The 18070-nt window shown below is 40.7% G+C and overlaps 1 non-coding gene across 1 annotated transcript; it reads left to right on the top strand.

Moving 5' to 3' along the window:
• The first annotated feature begins 6941 nt into the window (after window positions 1-6941).
• TRNAF-GAA lies at window positions 6942-7016 on the top strand. The gene has a single exon. It is a non-coding gene; the product is annotated as a tRNA-Phe (tRNA).
• Window positions 7017-18070: the final 11054 nt, after the last annotated feature.

Raw genomic sequence — 18070 nt, forward strand, 5'->3', positions numbered from 1 at the left:
AGCTACAAAGCTAAAGTCGGCGCCAGTATCAATCAAATTGGATGCATAGTGTTGGTTACTAGGGAACGTACCTGTCGCACTATTCAGGTCCTAGCGTGCTTCACGAGCTCCGTTCGTGAAACTCTTCCTCGTGCTTGGTCCTTCTTAGGGCAATCTTTCCTAAAGTGCCCCGCGTCACCACATCTGAAACAACCAAGAGCTCTATCATTGCCGTTTCCGCCTTGGTTGTTGTTGTTATCTCCTTGGTTGTAGTCACCATTTCCTCCTTGGTTGGGGTACCTTGCCCAACAGGTATCCTTGCTGTATCCCTTCTTTCCACATCTATCACACTTAGGTTTCGAGCATCGACCTTCGTGGTGAAACTTGCATTTGTCACATCTCGGCTTAGTCCCCAAATAAACCTTTCCTCTGGCCTCATTGGTGGCCCCAAAAGCTTTCGGGCCACGAGGCGGGTTTGCTTCCCTTCTTTTGTTTGCGTTTGAGTTGTCATGACTTGCTTGGGTTCCTTCCTTCCGGCTTGAAAACTTTCTCTTAGTTCCACCCGAAGAAGACTCCACATGCGTCTTCTTTTCCACTGGATTTTCATTAGATTTCTCCATCGTTACTCCACCCTCGGTAGGACCTAGGGCAAGAGTTATCGCTTGAGCGATTCCCATTATGGTTCCGCTTAGTCTGTCGCTGTTTGCAATGTTGCTTGCTTCGTACTGGTCGATTGCTTTAGCGATTTGCTGGTTCACTAGAGCTTCAAACTCAGCTCTTGTGGTAGGTAAAGGTTCCGGTTGGGTCTAACCAATGTCCTTTTGTTGTGGTTCCATGAGCTTCACATGTATAAAATATATCGACGAAATTAGACATTTATTTCAGAATAAATATTGTCGTCGATAAGTGAAAGCAAAGCTCATTAGTCGTGCACTATAAGCATAAGGGTAAGGTGTAACACCCCCAAAATTTCACCTGCGGAAACCCCGCGAGGCGTGTTATGCATCAGAGTTCGAGCCACCAATCACATTGAACCAATGATAAATATTTAAATAAGTCATGACATTAATTTACCAAAATAAGTTATCAACATAATATTAATTCTCAAAAATTGTGTAGCGGAAGCATGTAATAAGTTGCTTAGCAATTGTTTCATAACAACGCTTAAAACCAATGTATCAAATGTAATTTAATCCAAGAGCCTCGATCCATGACCACTCCAGCACTCCCAGATAGCAAGCTTCCCAATTCCAAGATACCTAACGACCTGCGAGCATGTAACACGTGTATCAGACAAAGCTGGCGAGTTCACAGTTTTAGAAAACGTTTGTTACCCGGTGTATGTAAAACAGTTTAATACCCAATGCAAGTAATATTGTTAATATCTCATTTCCAAACACGGACGGCTCACGGACTGCCCTTCCCACGTACTCCTATCTAGTACTGGGCCAGACTGGGTCATTAGTTCACCTCCGTCCTCTACAGGCACGGGGTGAGGGTGCCAAACCTAAGTAGCGCTACTAACTAATACCCGATGAGGGACTTACAAATGATGATAGGTGAGATCATTAACCAATATACTCGTTTTTACCCAAAGACTCATTCCCCCCATGGAATACCCACTGACTGTCCCCAACCACTGGGACGCATGCTCGAATGTAGTGAACTCACCTTAGATTGCTCGGTATATTACGTTGCATTACCCGTTCCAAGTGGTCAACCAAACCCTACCGTGGTTACCAAAGACAGTTAGTTTCATGTACACATAAATCACGTATACGTCATACACATCTCACAAGTTGCATACAAGCAAAACATACATCGTTATCCAAGCCCTAACACGAAAACATTCAACAATCCATATCACTATGTGGCAAGTATTTACGTCATGTGTAAGTTCATGTTTCATGATCATATAACAGTTGTTCGTGCCTCAAACAAGTTTACAATACAGATCCTTGATTCCAAATAATACTTAACAGTCCATAATACACTTTATTGAGGAGTGCGACCCAATGTCAATGTTTGGCCCAATTGCAGTGTGTGACTCGGTGCGTGTGTACGATTCGTACTACTTGCGCGACTACAGTATAAGTGTGCGACTACAGTTTAAGTGTGCGTCCAGATTATCATGTCATTATGCGGCCCATTATTTTATCCAGCCCAATACTGTACTACGTGGCCCATTAGTGAGATGTGCGACTGGCCCGAAAGTGTGTGATTGGGCTCTATAGTGCGGCCCAGCTGAACCTGAAGCCCAAAAGGGCTGTGCGACCAGGCTATTGTTCGTAGTCCAGCTCACAGTGCATGCATGGGTAACCCATAACCTTTGCATGACCAATGCCCAAGTGTGCGATCTACTGTGGGAGTGTATATGATTGTGTTGCATAAGTGGGGTGCACATGAGGTTTAGGTGACATGGGGTGTGGCTGAACATGAAATTGCCTGGTAATAAGTTTCCTTTTCACACAATAACAATTTACCAATTTAACAATTAGATATATAAGCAATTTAAAAGTCAACATCACATGGCATATAGCCCCATTCATGCGACACAATCAACAATGGTTCTGCAACTCATATTCTTTAATCATTTATATGCGCACAACCTAGGTTATCGAAACTGCTTCATTAATTTAATAGGACATTGAGTGTAATTGGTTGATTCCTTGTTTTATCATTGCGATTGTTTTATCATGTCCATCAGCCCTATCATTATGATTCTTGAATCATCTGATAGACATCATCGCAATTTCCGGTTTCGTGTTTAATTACCTGGCCGATTCTCCCTACTCGTTTATTGAGCATAAGCCAATCTATAAACAACTTTAGAACACACTATGATCATGCATATGACTAGTATTTAACAAGATCACATACAAAACACAGCATCACACCAAAAGTCTAAGCCCCAATCGATGCATTTATCCATCAAGAATCCACATAGTATCTACATAACAATAGACTAACCGAGATGTAAGATGAAGGCTGGATTGCTTGCACCGAGGGGGAGAGATTTCGCGAACCAAGAGAGGGGCAGCCATCGATTGTGATAGGAGGAAGAGAGAGAGTTTAGGGTTTGTTGTGACAGCCAACTAAAAGAATTCATTCCCACAATATGTACGTATACTCACAAGGGTAATACATCGGCTCACTATTGGGCTTCAATTGGGCTGCGGACCAGTGTGTAAGCGAGAAGGGTTTCGGGCCAATGACAAAACCATTCGGCCAGAGAGTGCGCGGTCACAGAGGTGGCGTGCTTCGCTAGTGCTTGGTGTGAATTATTATTCGCACAACATTCATTCCTATGAATTCGCATAACATTCTCGTGCTCACCATCAAAAGGAAACAACCACATACACACATTAGCCACTTCATACATGGTTCACGCAGACTGTAACACATAAACAACTCATAAACATTCAGTTAAAACTTAACACGTCCGTTAGCCAAGCATCGTACATAATAGTTATAACAACGAACAACGGAAGGCTCTAAAATATGAGTTGTCACATCATCCCCAACTTGAAAGAAATTTCGTCCCGAAATTTGATAAGTAGCTCAGAGCAGCTAGGTGATAGATCAGGATGACTGTGGATTTTCTTCGGGTGCCACATCATCCCCAACTTGAAAGGGAATTTCGTCCCGAAATTCGCCAATGACATCAGAGATTGATTCAATCGTTGGACAATCGAGGATACTAGAGTTTCATCTGCTTTTTGCGTTCTCACATGAACTCTGGTCCACGTATTGAGGTTTAACAAATCCACACGATTGTCTTACAACTTATGCTAGCGAACCTTGACTCCTTAGTCCGTGTTTTCGATAGGTTTCCTGATAAATACAACTGTTCCGATGACTTCATATTCCGACCAGGGTATCATAAGGGTTTTCATCGGACAACACAGTCCTACATCCATGGCATACATACCATTACGACAGTTATCCCACTCCATCAATTAGCCCGAGTTTGTGAGCCATGTCACCGTTTTAATCCAGAAATTCGAATGTTCCCACGCATCGAAAACTACGATTACCATGTTTACTATAGCGTATCGCACCCTTCTAGGGTGATACTTTCGATTATGACACTCTCGTCCACAACAAACTTCCAGAGTTTCTTAAGCTTATCAGTTTTTCCTAGAAGTTACGCGTTGCCATCAAACAATTTCCGATCTAACAATCTTCAAGGGTTTTGAGCTCAAATCCTGGTTCTGCGATTGGTTATCACCCACCTTAATTCAACAAGGTTATATGCATACTTATACGGTAACAGCTGCTGTAGAACTCACCCAAAGATAAGCGTCCTTCCAGTTCTACTAAAGTTAGCCATACACATGCTCACAGCATGTCCTCGTGTGCAGGGATGGTTCGTTTACTCTGATCGTTTGCCCCCACGGTGATACTATATGTCCATGCCCAGACGTAAGCCGAGGGTACCGTGTATTGCCTGTCATACATCAGGTATGGTTCCAAAATCGGAAGTAACAGGAGTTGGCACCTCGTGCTTGAGATCGCCTCTCTCAGAAGAACATCCACAGCTTGTGAAGACCCGCTAATTTTCTAGATTGTAAGGGAGTGCGCTGGTTTCGTGAGGCAATTTACGATCACCAGGTGATATCGGTTCCGTTCTGAGTTTTAGGTAGATCAAAGACAAATTCATGGTGTTTGTTCTCGTTTCCATACGGGTGTTTCTGGTTACTGCCCAAACAAGTAGGTTTCCGGGGTTCCACCTTGACTTTCGCGCATGTCCAACATCGTTCACATGTAGTGCTATGGGGCCTTCCTGCCCGGTCATTCATACGAGGACTAAAAATCCTAATATCTCCTATCAAGTCCAGACTACTGAAACGTCGGAATCGGTGTGCCTTGCCCAGTATGAGTTTCATACAGCTGCTGTATAGTGGAATCCACATCTGTTTCATGAGCTAACGAATATCGTCCGCCTTGCCAAAAGTTGCTTCTCCATGGCTTGCATGAACCCAGCTTGTGAATTCTCCTCCATCAGGTTTTCACTTCGAACAAGGTGAGTCTGGTCAGGTGGGTTAGGGTGGATAGCGAACCGTAAGGTCATGCACGTTCAAGTCTCACGGTCGTAATCATCCAAGAGTTCCGTCCAGTGTTCTCATCATTTGATAAAGCTTCTTTCGTAGCCAGGGTACACGGGAGGCCCTTGTGATCGGTCTAAGTAACGCGTTCGGTACCGCCCAAGTAACGCCTCCAAGTGAATCCAAAGACCACGATTCCTACTACCGGTTGTGTGTGTCGTGCTGTTCTTCTTTGTAACTCCATTACGTAAGCCGTCACGTCCTCGTATTGCATTGGCGTGTAACTGGAACTCTGATTCGAACAATCGTGGTATGCCACTAGATCACCTGCACCCTCAGGCAAAGACGATTCTGAGTACGTTGAAGCATCGGAATTAGAAAGGTGAAAAGACGTTCTCCTGTTCTGTCTCTCACGAACACAACACTCTGCTGCGCTTAAGGAAGTTAAGCTGCGCGATATTTGCAAGTCATGTGATGAACCTACAGCAGCATCCACTAAAACCAAGAAATGGTTGTACCCTCGAAGGGGTCTTGGGTGCCAAATCAGTTTCTAATAAAATGGATCCTAGCACAATCCACACGTGTTCCCACTTTGTTGTTTACATGATCAAATACATTCCCCAAATCTAGATGTTACATTCAACCAGACTTCACACGTAATGACTCTTCCCTCAGGAGCTCTGAGATAAGCTACGGATGTCGTCCATAATGTCCTTTCCCCCAGGGAATGACCCAAAACGTCATCAATAAAGACGGTCGATTCTTGTGGTCCATGAGCTGCTGGTGTGTTGATTATCTCAATGGTCATGGTGCACGAAGTCGCGCTGGCCGTATTGTGTTTGATGTGCTGTTATAAAAGCATTATTCTATTGGACTTCCGTCTAATGATAGTTCATTCGTTAGCCAATCCTCGAATGGAAGCTTGACTCTCGCAACTCGTCGATAAGTTTGCCAATACATGGTAGGGCAAACAGTCCCTGGTTGCCACTTTGTTGAGTTCTCGATAACCAGTACGCATACGAAATGGTTTATCTCCACGGATATAAATGGGGTTTCCCAAGCGAAAACTAGGTCTGTCAAAACTACTGTCCAACAGTTCTCGGAGTAGCTTATACAGTTATTGCAACCCTCCCGGTGCAAGGCGATAAGAGTACGAGTGTTCGGAGCTTCCTCTAACGTGAGATCACTGTGTTTCTAACTAATATTTGTGGTAATAGGTCTGAGAGTTCATCTAGTTGCACATTGAGATGGGTCACAACAATTGATGGATCCTCAATCCCATCGCAATTAGCCTGATCATTAGGGTTAGTTGCTATTACAGCGAGGTCATCCTTTCATAGACGCTTTCGGGGCTGTCATTACTGACATGATGCTAACCTTCTCACCACTCTGGTACTTCAATGCATAGGGTGACGTTAAATTTCTTCTCACAGGATGCGTCTGAGCGATTTATCTAGTAATTGAACCATCACTGACTACTGCATCGTAATCACCAAGGATAGTAGAAGTGAGACTGGTGTCGAATACCTGTCTCTTGTAGGGTCGAGTTTTGCGTCCCAACTAGCATGTGCGGTCGCAGTTGACTTGCCATCGGTCGGTTCCATATCATGTTTGGTTTTGCGAATCATCAGGGTTAAACAGAATTGGGGCGAAGCGATTTACTACCCAACCAAACCACCATGTTGTTATTGTCCTATCGTTGCCCACATCAATCCTAACTTCCTTTCCGTGAGCACCACTGCCGGTGCAATTGTTACAGTCACGCGGATTCCTCCCGTATTGACATCGCTCTCGTGGTTGTGGTCGTTTTTGAATTATCGACGTCCAATACATGCCGAAAGCACCTTCATTTCCATACAGTAGGCTACTATTACAAGTACCTGGTTGTCACGAATACTGCTGCTCTAATTGTACACAGTAGGATAGCTCAGTTGGGAGAGCGTCAGACTGAAGATCTGAAGGTCACGTGTTCGATCCACGTTCACCGCATCCCAATTTTCCTCTCTTCACACTTCGTGCCGAGTTCCAAGGAGCTACTCGTGGTGCTGGAAGTTACACATTCCACACTAGAATCTGTTATCACTGCTAAAGTTCAGATTGGTTTGTAACAGTTGACTCCCACGAGTTACTGACCAGAGTTAAAACTTAGATTGGAGTCAGTTCGCTGGTGTTCGTTGCTGGTAATCGGGGTCGTCCAAATGCTGAAGTCGGTAGGATACTACACTCACCCTTTTGTTCATCATTCCAGCAAGTGATTCGAATTATCCCCAGTGTGTTTCAAGAGTGTTGCAAGAGTGATCGCACTTCGAGATTTAGGGCGTTAGTGTGTTAGGTTCAAATGTAGATAAGTGAGGAAGGTAATAACCATTCATTCGACGCTACTACATCCAACTCAGGGACGTTCGCACAAGCACCTAACATTCTACACAGTTTGCTAGGTGTTCTGATGAGTGTTCAGGCAATGTTTGTTAACGTCGAGGTTCGTAAAAGTTTGATGAGAAGTGAAAAGTTCATGTACACAATATGAGGGTAGGAATACTTGGTACATTCCGTACCAGTCTTGATAGGCTGCTAAAGCCTCAGTCACGCGGGTGTTGATTAGGTCAGTCAACTCAGCCTGAGTCATGGTGATGTTACCACGTCCGTGTCCTCGTTCACTCATGTTTCTATAGTTGGGAATAAACCGATTTAGAAGTCGAAACGAGATGAGAGTCAAGTATCATGCTGATATTTACGTACTACCAGGTTCACACATAGTAGGGCAGAACCCTCCTCACGCTCGATAAGTCTCACTGGGACTTGCATGCACCCCGCGTTATTATTAAGTGTGCACCCATAATAATAAGGCAATTTGCATGCTTATCTCAGTGCTTCTTAGCTCGCGCACAAGGTTTCCCCCGTTCAAACAACACAACAGATGATATCCCAGGTCTATGGCTCGCATGAATCGATGTGTGGGGTCACGCTACCAAGTCACTATGGTGCTAATTGTTTCAGTTCATATGCGTTGTGAGTGTGTGATTGTTAAACAAGTAATGTATAAATGAGAGGGAAACGAACCTTGCAATCTGGAGCTGAGTGTCATGATCGATTTTCGAAGTTGTTCGGTTATAGTCTGGTTTTATAAAACGTTTTAAAACCTAGTTCACTATAACCTGGCTCTGATACCAACTGTAACACCCCCAAAATTTCACCTGCGGAAACCCCGCGAGGCGTGTTATGCATCAGAGTTCGAGCCACCAATCACATTGAACCAATGATAAATATTTAAATAAGTCATGACATTAATTTACCAAAATAAGTTATCAACATAATATTAATTCTCAAAAATTGTGTAGCGGAAGCATGTAATAAGTTGCTTAGCAATTGTTTCATAACAACGCTTAAAACCAATGTATCAAATGTAATTTAATCCAAGAGCCTCGATCCATGACCACTCCAGCACTCCCAGATAGCAAGCTTCCCAATTCCAAGATACCTAACGACCTGCGAGCATGTAACACGTGTATCAGACAAAGCTGGCGAGTTCACAGTTTTAGAAAACGTTTGTTACCCGGTGTATGTAAAACAGTTTAATACCCAATGCAAGTAATATTGTTAATATCTCATTTCCAAACACGGACGGCTCACGGACTGCCCTTCCCACGTACTCCTATCTAGTACTGGGCCAGACTGGGTCATTAGTTCACCTCCGTCCTCTACAGGCACGGGGTGAGGGTGCCAAACCTAAGTAGCGCTACTAACTAATACCCGATGAGGGACTTACAAATGATGATAGGTGAGATCATTAACCAATATACTCGTTTTTACCCAAAGACTCATTCCCCCCATGGAATACCCACTGACTGTCCCCAACCACTGGGACGCATGCTCGAATGTAGTGAACTCACCTTAGATTGCTCGGTATATTACGTTGCATTACCCGTTCCAAGTGGTCAACCAAACCCTACCGTGGTTACCAAAGACAGTTAGTTTCATGTACACATAAATCACGTATACGTCATACACATCTCACAAGTTGCATACAAGCAAAACATACATCGTTATCCAAGCCCTAACACGAAAACATTCAACAATCCATATCACTATGTGGCAAGTATTTACGTCATGTGTAAGTTCATGTTTCATGATCATATAACAGTTGTTCGTGCCTCAAACAAGTTTACAATACAGATCCTTGATTCCAAATAATACTTAACAGTCCATAATACACTTTATTGAGGAGTGCGACCCAATGTCAATGTTTGGCCCAATTGCAGTGTGTGACTCGGTGCGTGTGTACGATTCGTACTACTTGCGCGACTACAGTATAAGTGTGCGACTACAGTTTAAGTGTGCGTCCAGATTATCATGTCATTATGCGGCCCATTATTTTATCCAGCCCAATACTGTACTACGTGGCCCATTAGTGAGATGTGCGACTGGCCCGAAAGTGTGTGATTGGGCTCTATAGTGCGGCCCAGCTGAACCTGAAGCCCAAAAGGGCTGTGCGACCAGGCTATTGTTCGTAGTCCAGCTCACAGTGCATGCATGGGTAACCCATAACCTTTGCATGACCAATGCCCAAGTGTGCGATCTACTGTGGGAGTGTATATGATTGTGTTGCATAAGTGGGGTGCACATGAGGTTTAGGTGACATGGGGTGTGGCTGAACATGAAATTGCCTGGTAATAAGTTTCCTTTTCACACAATAACAATTTACCAATTTAACAATTAGATATATAAGCAATTTAAAAGTCAACATCACATGGCATATAGCCCCATTCATGCGACACAATCAACAATGGTTCTGCAACTCATATTCTTTAATCATTTATATGCGCACAACCTAGGTTATCGAAACTGCTTCATTAATTTAATAGGACATTGAGTGTAATTGGTTGATTCCTTGTTTTATCATTGCGATTGTTTTATCATGTCCATCAGCCCTATCATTATGATTCTTGAATCATCTGATAGACATCATCGCAATTTCCGGTTTCGTGTTTAATTACCTGGCCGATTCTCCCTACTCGTTTATTGAGCATAAGCCAATCTATAAACAACTTTAGAACACACTATGATCATGCATATGACTAGTATTTAACAAGATCACATACAAAACACAGCATCACACCAAAAGTCTAAGCCCCAATCGATGCATTTATCCATCAAGAATCCACATAGTATCTACATAACAATAGACTAACCGAGATGTAAGATGAAGGCTGGATTGCTTGCACCGAGGGGGAGAGATTTCGCGAACCAAGAGAGGGGCAGCCATCGATTGTGATAGGAGGAAGAGAGAGAGTTTAGGGTTTGTTGTGACAGCCAACTAAAAGAATTCATTCCCACAATATGTACGTATACTCACAAGGGTAATACATCGGCTCACTATTGGGCTTCAATTGGGCTGCGGACCAGTGTGTAAGCGAGAAGGGTTTCGGGCCAATGACAAAACCATTCGGCCAGAGAGTGCGCGGTCACAGAGGTGGCGTGCTTCGCTAGTGCTTGGTGTGAATTATTATTCGCACAACATTCATTCCTATGAATTCGCATAACATTCTCGTGCTCACCATCAAAAGGAAACAACCACATACACACATTAGCCACTTCATACATGGTTCACGCAGACTGTAACACATAAACAACTCATAAACATTCAGTTAAAACTTAACACGTCCGTTAGCCAAGCATCGTACATAATAGTTATAACAACGAACAACGGAAGGCTCTAAAATATGAGTTGTCACATAAGGTAATTCCTAATGAGGCCTATGCAAATCTTCCCACCATAATCATCTTATCCTTGTAATGAGTCATGTCAGAATCTTGCTAAGGGTACATCGACCTTTTTATACACCATATCAACTTGTTGCAATTAGTCTTGTCTAGAAATCCTCCTCGGAGTCACCTTACTCCGATTGATGCAAGTCATCCAGTGCTATACAAATTATGGTGAGGCCTTCCCTTCACCTTGTTCCTTGTTTATTCCTTAAGTTTCTGACTCTTCCATAGTCTTTACTTTCACAAAAACGGGCACACTCCCCAAAGGATGGGGTGGTGCATTATTACCACGCGTAGGAGGGGATAGTTGCAACGCAGAGGTAAGGTTGTAAGGGTACGTGACTTCATCCTTATGACCGAATTGTGTTTTGGAGCAAACGTAGAGCGGTTTCCAGGGGGTGAATGCACTACCCTAACGATGGGGTGCACTACGGTTTAAAAGTGCGGAGGTACTGATAGAGGTGTAGATCGAGAAGAATCTTCTTGCATGTGTCTTCCATGTGCCTAAATGGAATGGGAATCTGCTAAAAATATCGAGTGGTTACTTCCACCCTTATAATATGTGTTCTATACTTCATGGTTCTCGATTGTCCATTATAGGGAGGATCCCTTTATCTCACTGGGCTGTGCGACGCACACATTGATTTGGCTTGGGCTCCATGAGTCCCAATATGGTTGGCCTAGTCTTCCCGAATGCCGAATTAAAGTGCAGTAAATAAGTTACACTACAGCTCACGCCATGCTACCTCCTTGGGGTAAAGCGGATGTCAAAGGTTGGGGTCTTATCATAGCATCTACAATGGACAAGTTTGGGGGTGTTGTAGGCATTGTACAACTTCATACATAAGAATCCTGCGGTGTTGAGGAAGATTCTTTCCTGAGTGTTTACCATCTTGAATACCGGTTCCCAATGTCTTGTAGTACAGGTAGGGATGTAGGTGCGAAGTAGATAAAGGTAGACTTCCTACTTTGTGGAGTGCTATAGTAACCATCTCGGTTAATGCCCCACTAGATGGGGGATTTGAATAACTTAGGAATTCCAAATAGATGGTGATCATTCGCTTGACCCGTAGAGTCCATCAAGATTTCCATGCACTACAAGTTGTTATTACGTGGGCCCCCGTAATAATAAATCGTCTTGCATGGTCACCCTAATTTTCCCTCGTTCAAAGCAGCTGATCAATCAGAAAGGGGGCACTACTGCCCTCATACCTTCAACATGGAGTGGACCTTTATGATGGTCCACGCGCCAACGTCCATCGTTGTTACATGCGAAAAGGCACAATGCTTAGACAGAACAGGAATAAGGAGGGTTCCTAGAACTAGTAGTTGGAGGGGCACCTTTAAGGTGAGTACTTCATTCTCTTTGTCTGGAAAAGAGTGTCGTCATTTAGGTTTCGTAAATGCCTCAAGGACCTCGTCCCACTGATAAGGTTGTTGTCCATGGTTGCCTCCTCCGCCTCGCTGTCGCTACCATAGTCAGACACCTTCGCATTCGAGAGGAAAGGACAGCCATCTTCTACGGAATCAAGCTCAGGGTCTTGTTTAGCAGTTACCCCAACCATGAGCTCCGCAATAAACGCGAGGTCGATAGCAGCATTGTGCGAGTCAATAACAGTAATAGGATTCGAAGTTGAAGGTATCTCGTTCCCGTCAATAATAATCCCATACATATATATACACATGTATTAATAGATAATAATGTTACTTAGTATATACAAGAAAATAAATGCAACATATCACATATAATTTTCGTCAGTTCTTCCGGGGGTCATTTTGTCTTTGGCAAGTCTATCCCACATGGACTGACTGTACCTCAATTGGCACATTAGTTAGGGTATCCCTTCCCTACTAATGTCCTTACTTTGCCTTTGCTTTGTCTTTGCTTTGCCTTTCCTTTGTCTTTCCGTTGTCCTTCCTTTGAAAAATGTTAAACTCATGGATCTTGGAGCTTTTGGTAAATGCAATGAAAAATATTTTGTGAAAATGTTTTTCGTGAGAGAGTCCTAGTGATTGTAGTCTAGACTCGAGAAGGATTCCTATTTCACTACAATCGAAGCTCTGATACCAAACTGTCACACCCTAACTTTTGCGGAAGCGTACGATGTGTGACTTGTTCAATACCATTGCATTCAATCATCATATACAACTATATGATAAAATCACGATGTTCATCCATTCATAGTTTTAAAATGTTACAAACACGGGTCATTAAGTTTCAACCAACAAATCCTCAAGCTATGTTTCAAATCAAAAGTGGATGACATCAAAAATTTAAATTTATGTCTTGTAACAACACCTGCGCCCAAGATCCATCTTGTTTCCTGAAATACATGTAATTTTGAAAACATCAACAAAAGTTGAGCAAGTTCATGTGATTCTGTATGAGTTCGAATAATCTTGTAAACATCTGTATGTATGCCTTTTGTAAATCAGTATGAAAGCATCTATGAACAGATCAATTAATGTGTAGCTAATACACTAATATGTGTGCAACGGTGTAGGAAGGCACAACCCTTTATACGTATTTCGTACCGGGCCATCCGGCGGGAACGACATAGTCACCACATGGTCCACCCCGCGGGCTCATGGGTGGGGCTCGCAACACCCAATAGATCTATCACTCATGCCCCTCGGTCCTTATACAAGGATTAATGGTCTTAAGTTAACGCCTACCCATTCACATGATCTAACAGTTCATTCCTTAGCTAACCATACCATTTGTGCTCATTGAAACATTGTAACATGTATTTTACCCCCGAAGTTGCAAAACTGAAAACAGTTAAAAGAAAAGGGGGACATGAACTCACAGATTGGTGTCCTGTCTCCTGTATACCCAAAGTATGTATCCTTACGCCGTACTACAACCTACACACGTGTTATGGTTTGTTAGACGGCTGGGTCGTGCCATGACTTTTAGTCTTGTTTGTTATGACTTAGTATCTTTGTGTTACATCTTTGATGTACTTGTATTATTCCAAAGTGTATAATTATTTGTTAAAATAACAATATTTTAACTTAAATTATATTCATGAATCATTTGGAATATTTGTTAAAATAATATATATTTTAACTTGGTATATCAAGTATTTATACATATGTATCCTCCCAAGGGTGGGTATAATTATACTTGTGTATTTTAGACTTGTGTAATTTGCCAAGTATTGGTAACGTATTCCGGTGTGTATTTGTACGTACGAGGATACGTATTTTCTTGTATTTATTAAGTATTCTTATACTTAATTTTTGTATTTAAATTTCCGGAATATTATTTTTAACCAATAAAATTCACCAATTTATATTCTTAAAATATATTTATTTAATGAAAACTTTCATAGAAAAATATCCATAAATCCTTCTTGGCAAAAATAATTATATTTTCATATAAACCTCAAAAATAATATATTTTCAAGATTAACTTAAAAAATACTTTATATATCCATTTTTCACCCAAAGTAATATATTCTAAACTTGTTTAAGAAAAATATATATTTTCTTCAAAACAATATATCTTCTAATGATTCAAGAAAATATATACATCTTTTCTTTGTTCAAAAATAATGTATTTTCTACTTGACAAAGGTATGATATATTTTTGTAACACTTGTAAAAATTATAATTTCCGTTTCTTCGGTTTCCAAAATACCGTTTAACTTATTTGTCAAAATATATATGAACTTAATTCCGGAATATATATTTGTAATCCATATTCCTTGTTCGGTTTGTCCAATTTTTGGGTATGAATTCTATATTTATTTTCTTGGAATTTTGGTAAAATTTTGTATTACATTTTTTGGTGTTTTGGTAAGTTATATCATTTCAAGTCCTAAAATAATAATATAACTAATACTGTTGGGATTGAACCCTAACAGAGGAACAGTTAATGTAAAGCCAAAACCGGATCACATCAGTGGACTATCAATAAGCAGCAGTTTACTCCTTGCTTTCCCCTTGACAGTGGTATTCTGACAGCTGATGAATCTTAAGTGCTGCTCACTACAACAACTGATGAACTAAACACCGATGATACTCTAAAAGACTGCTGAAGACAAACACTGTTGCTCTATCTACTGCTGTTTTCTAAGTACTGCTGAAGACTCAAGCACTGCCCACTCAAAGACTGATCACCTTTGAAGAAAGCACTGAAGTTCAACATCAGTGCTCAGGCTACAACAGTGGAACGCGAAGCAGTAATTATCTCAAAGTTTGTATTATATTGATTATCAGATGTTGCATATCAGTAGTTTGTATAGAACAGTGTTTATTGGTTGTTAGGTCATTAGATGTCACTATCATGGTGATGTCAGCCAAGATGCTTCAGTGGTTTGGACTGCCTATAAATGTAATAGTACCCTGTACTGTTACATTTGATTGACTGAGTAGATTCTTCTTCTCCAGTCCAATCCTTTCATCTTGTGTAACCAACCTTGGGGTATCTGGCTGAGGGGGAGCTTAGTTTCTGTAAACATGCTGTAATCATTTGCTTTGTATTTTCAATCATTCGACTCAATGAAAAGCACTTGTTTATCAAACTGTTTTCTTCCTTGATTGTGTTTATACAATTTGTATCCATTTCCGCTGCACTTTACATTGTTACATATTCATTGATCTGTCAAGTTCATACAAACAAACACAATCATGAGAGCCTCGGATCCTAACAATTGGTATCAGAGCTTGGACAATCAAATTCGATCTAACAATCAATTTGACATAACAGTTCAGCTCACAATTCATTGATACTGTGGTTGGTTGTATTCAGTTGAAAAACAGAGTAACAAGTGAATCATGATCAAAATGGTTAATCAGAAACTCTGTAAAACAACCAAGATGTCATATGACACACAAATTTCACACAAGTGATATCATGCACAAGTCACTCATAGTTTTCAGATCTAAAAAATATCTGTTAAATTATGGGACCGTTTGTTATTTTCAAAATTGATTTCAACTGTTGTTACGAAACTTGCGATGTTTTTACATTTTACACTAAAGTATGCACCTTTGTTCAGCTAAACCTATGTTCATCTAAACACTAGTGTTCTGCTAACAAAGAAAGAGGGAATTAAAACTTTAGTCAAAATTCTTATGTGTTCAAAGGCAGGTTGAGAATCCTCAATAGGACCAAAACAACTTTGTCAAAACACATTAAGAAAATAAGGTGTCAAAACTGTCCTAATCATATGTGATGTGAGATCTGGTAATAAAACATGGACAAATGTGGCCAGATTTCTCAAAACATTACTTCAAAATGATTCTGGATTAAGTTTCCTCTCAGTGAGTATTTCTATACTTGTGAATGGGAAGGGCAAAAAGGGAAAAATAAATAAATCTCAAAGTGTGATTATCTCAAAAACCTTTGAATCCAAAAGGAAAAAGAGTATAAGCACAAAAAACTTCTGAGGTCAAAATTGGGGTAAACAGTGGTCATCATGCAATTGAGTGCTTTCATCAATCCAAGAATTGTTCAGGTAACTACGGCATCTCCAGTGATTGTCCTTAAAAGAAGAATTTACAATCAATTGACAAGAAAATGACCCCAAACAATGGTCAAAATAACTTGAGAATGATATGACCATGAACACATTTGTAAAGCTATCAGATCCTTTTGTTGATTTTCAAAACTTCCTTTATTTTTCTAAGGTGTTTTTCTTCTTAATAAAACCAGATATATATTACTTTTTATAATATATTCCGTACTTTTACTCATTTTTTTAGTAAAAGTTCATCTCTGGTCAGGATGTAATTTACTTGTTTTTGTGTAAAATTACTATCCTAAATCTGGTCAAAAGGAAATGGCACATATATCAAGGTCATGTTAAGCTCAAGTTTGATTATCACAGATCATAAATTGATTGCAAATTAATTTCGAACTACTAAGATACTCATGTTCTAGTTCAAGTAATTAGACACAAAATGAGCAGCTCTAGTAGAAATGTTTTCATCATCTGGGATGCTAAACCACTGTCTGGAATAACGGACATTTGGCAAAACCTTGAACAAAATTTCTGTAGACAACTGCTGACAATTTAATCTTGATAATGTACATCTAAAATGTATTTTGTTAAGAATAGCATCTCTGGTGCTCAACAGATGTTGGATAAGACAAAATCAAATTTTACATCTGAACAAGCAGATGCTAACATTATTTGTCAAAAGTTAAAACACTGCTGCACTATCAGTTGTTGCAATAAAAGTCTTTATTCCATTTGCTACCACTGTTGTACCTAAAATGCTGTTGTATCTCAACATCTGCTCTCTAAAGTCTGTCCACTACTGATAGTCAACCTCTGCTTCTCCAAAAACACTGATGCTTAAAATCATTGTTCCATCCACTGATACATACACTGTTTCATTTCATTACCGTTGTAACTACTGATGATTGTTCCATCAGTAGTTGTCAAAACAACTGTCCTCCATTAGTTACCATAACATCAGGGGTTGGCACGGTCAGTTTTTAGCCGTCAGATCATTATAACCGCTCCCACATCAGCATTCACCTTTTTCCTAAATAAAACCCTGCCCTAACACCAAAACAGGGTTTTACTGTCGAATTGAATTCCAAAGTTCTCTTCTCATAGCAGTTTCCCTCTCATAACTCCAAAAACCTTCTTCGATTTTCTTCATCAAAAATGACGAAACCAAAATCAAAAACAAAATCAAAACCATCATCTTCCTCCACAACAGCAGATGCCACTCAAATGGCCGCTGAAACCACGGAGATTCGCTACAAAGCTCCACACAACTATGTGGGTATACTCACAAAACCTACCGATAACCACACCTTCGACTCCATCATTGACACATTATCTGCGTCAAAGTACAAAACTTTGATAACTGCAGACGCTCCCATTTACCTTGATACCCAGAGAGAGTTCTAGAAAAATGCCACCCTTGAAAAACAAGGAGACATCATCACCGCCATCAACTCCTCGATACAGGGTAAGAAGGTTCAAATCTCTCCAAAATCCATTTCTGAAATCTTTAAACTCGATGATTTGAAAAGAAAAACCTCATTTACAAAAGACGAGTTGAAAAGGGATTTCATGAACAGGGGCTATGCAGAACAACCGAATAGGGATACCCTACAAAAGGGTTACTTCCCTTCTGCACCCAGATTTTTATTCCACACACTACTAATGTGTGTTTCTAATAAAACAACGTCTTTTAATGAAATACCAACAAAAATCCAATGCCTGGGGTATGCAATTTTAAACGATAAAAACTATAATTACTCCCAGGAAATATTTGATGACTTGGTAAAAACGTTGATTATAAGG

The sequence above is a fragment of the Helianthus annuus genome, chromosome 2, assembly GCF_002127325.2.
Source record: "Helianthus annuus cultivar XRQ/B chromosome 2, HanXRQr2.0-SUNRISE, whole genome shotgun sequence".
NCBI classification, from domain to species: domain Eukaryota; kingdom Viridiplantae; phylum Streptophyta; class Magnoliopsida; order Asterales; family Asteraceae; genus Helianthus; species Helianthus annuus.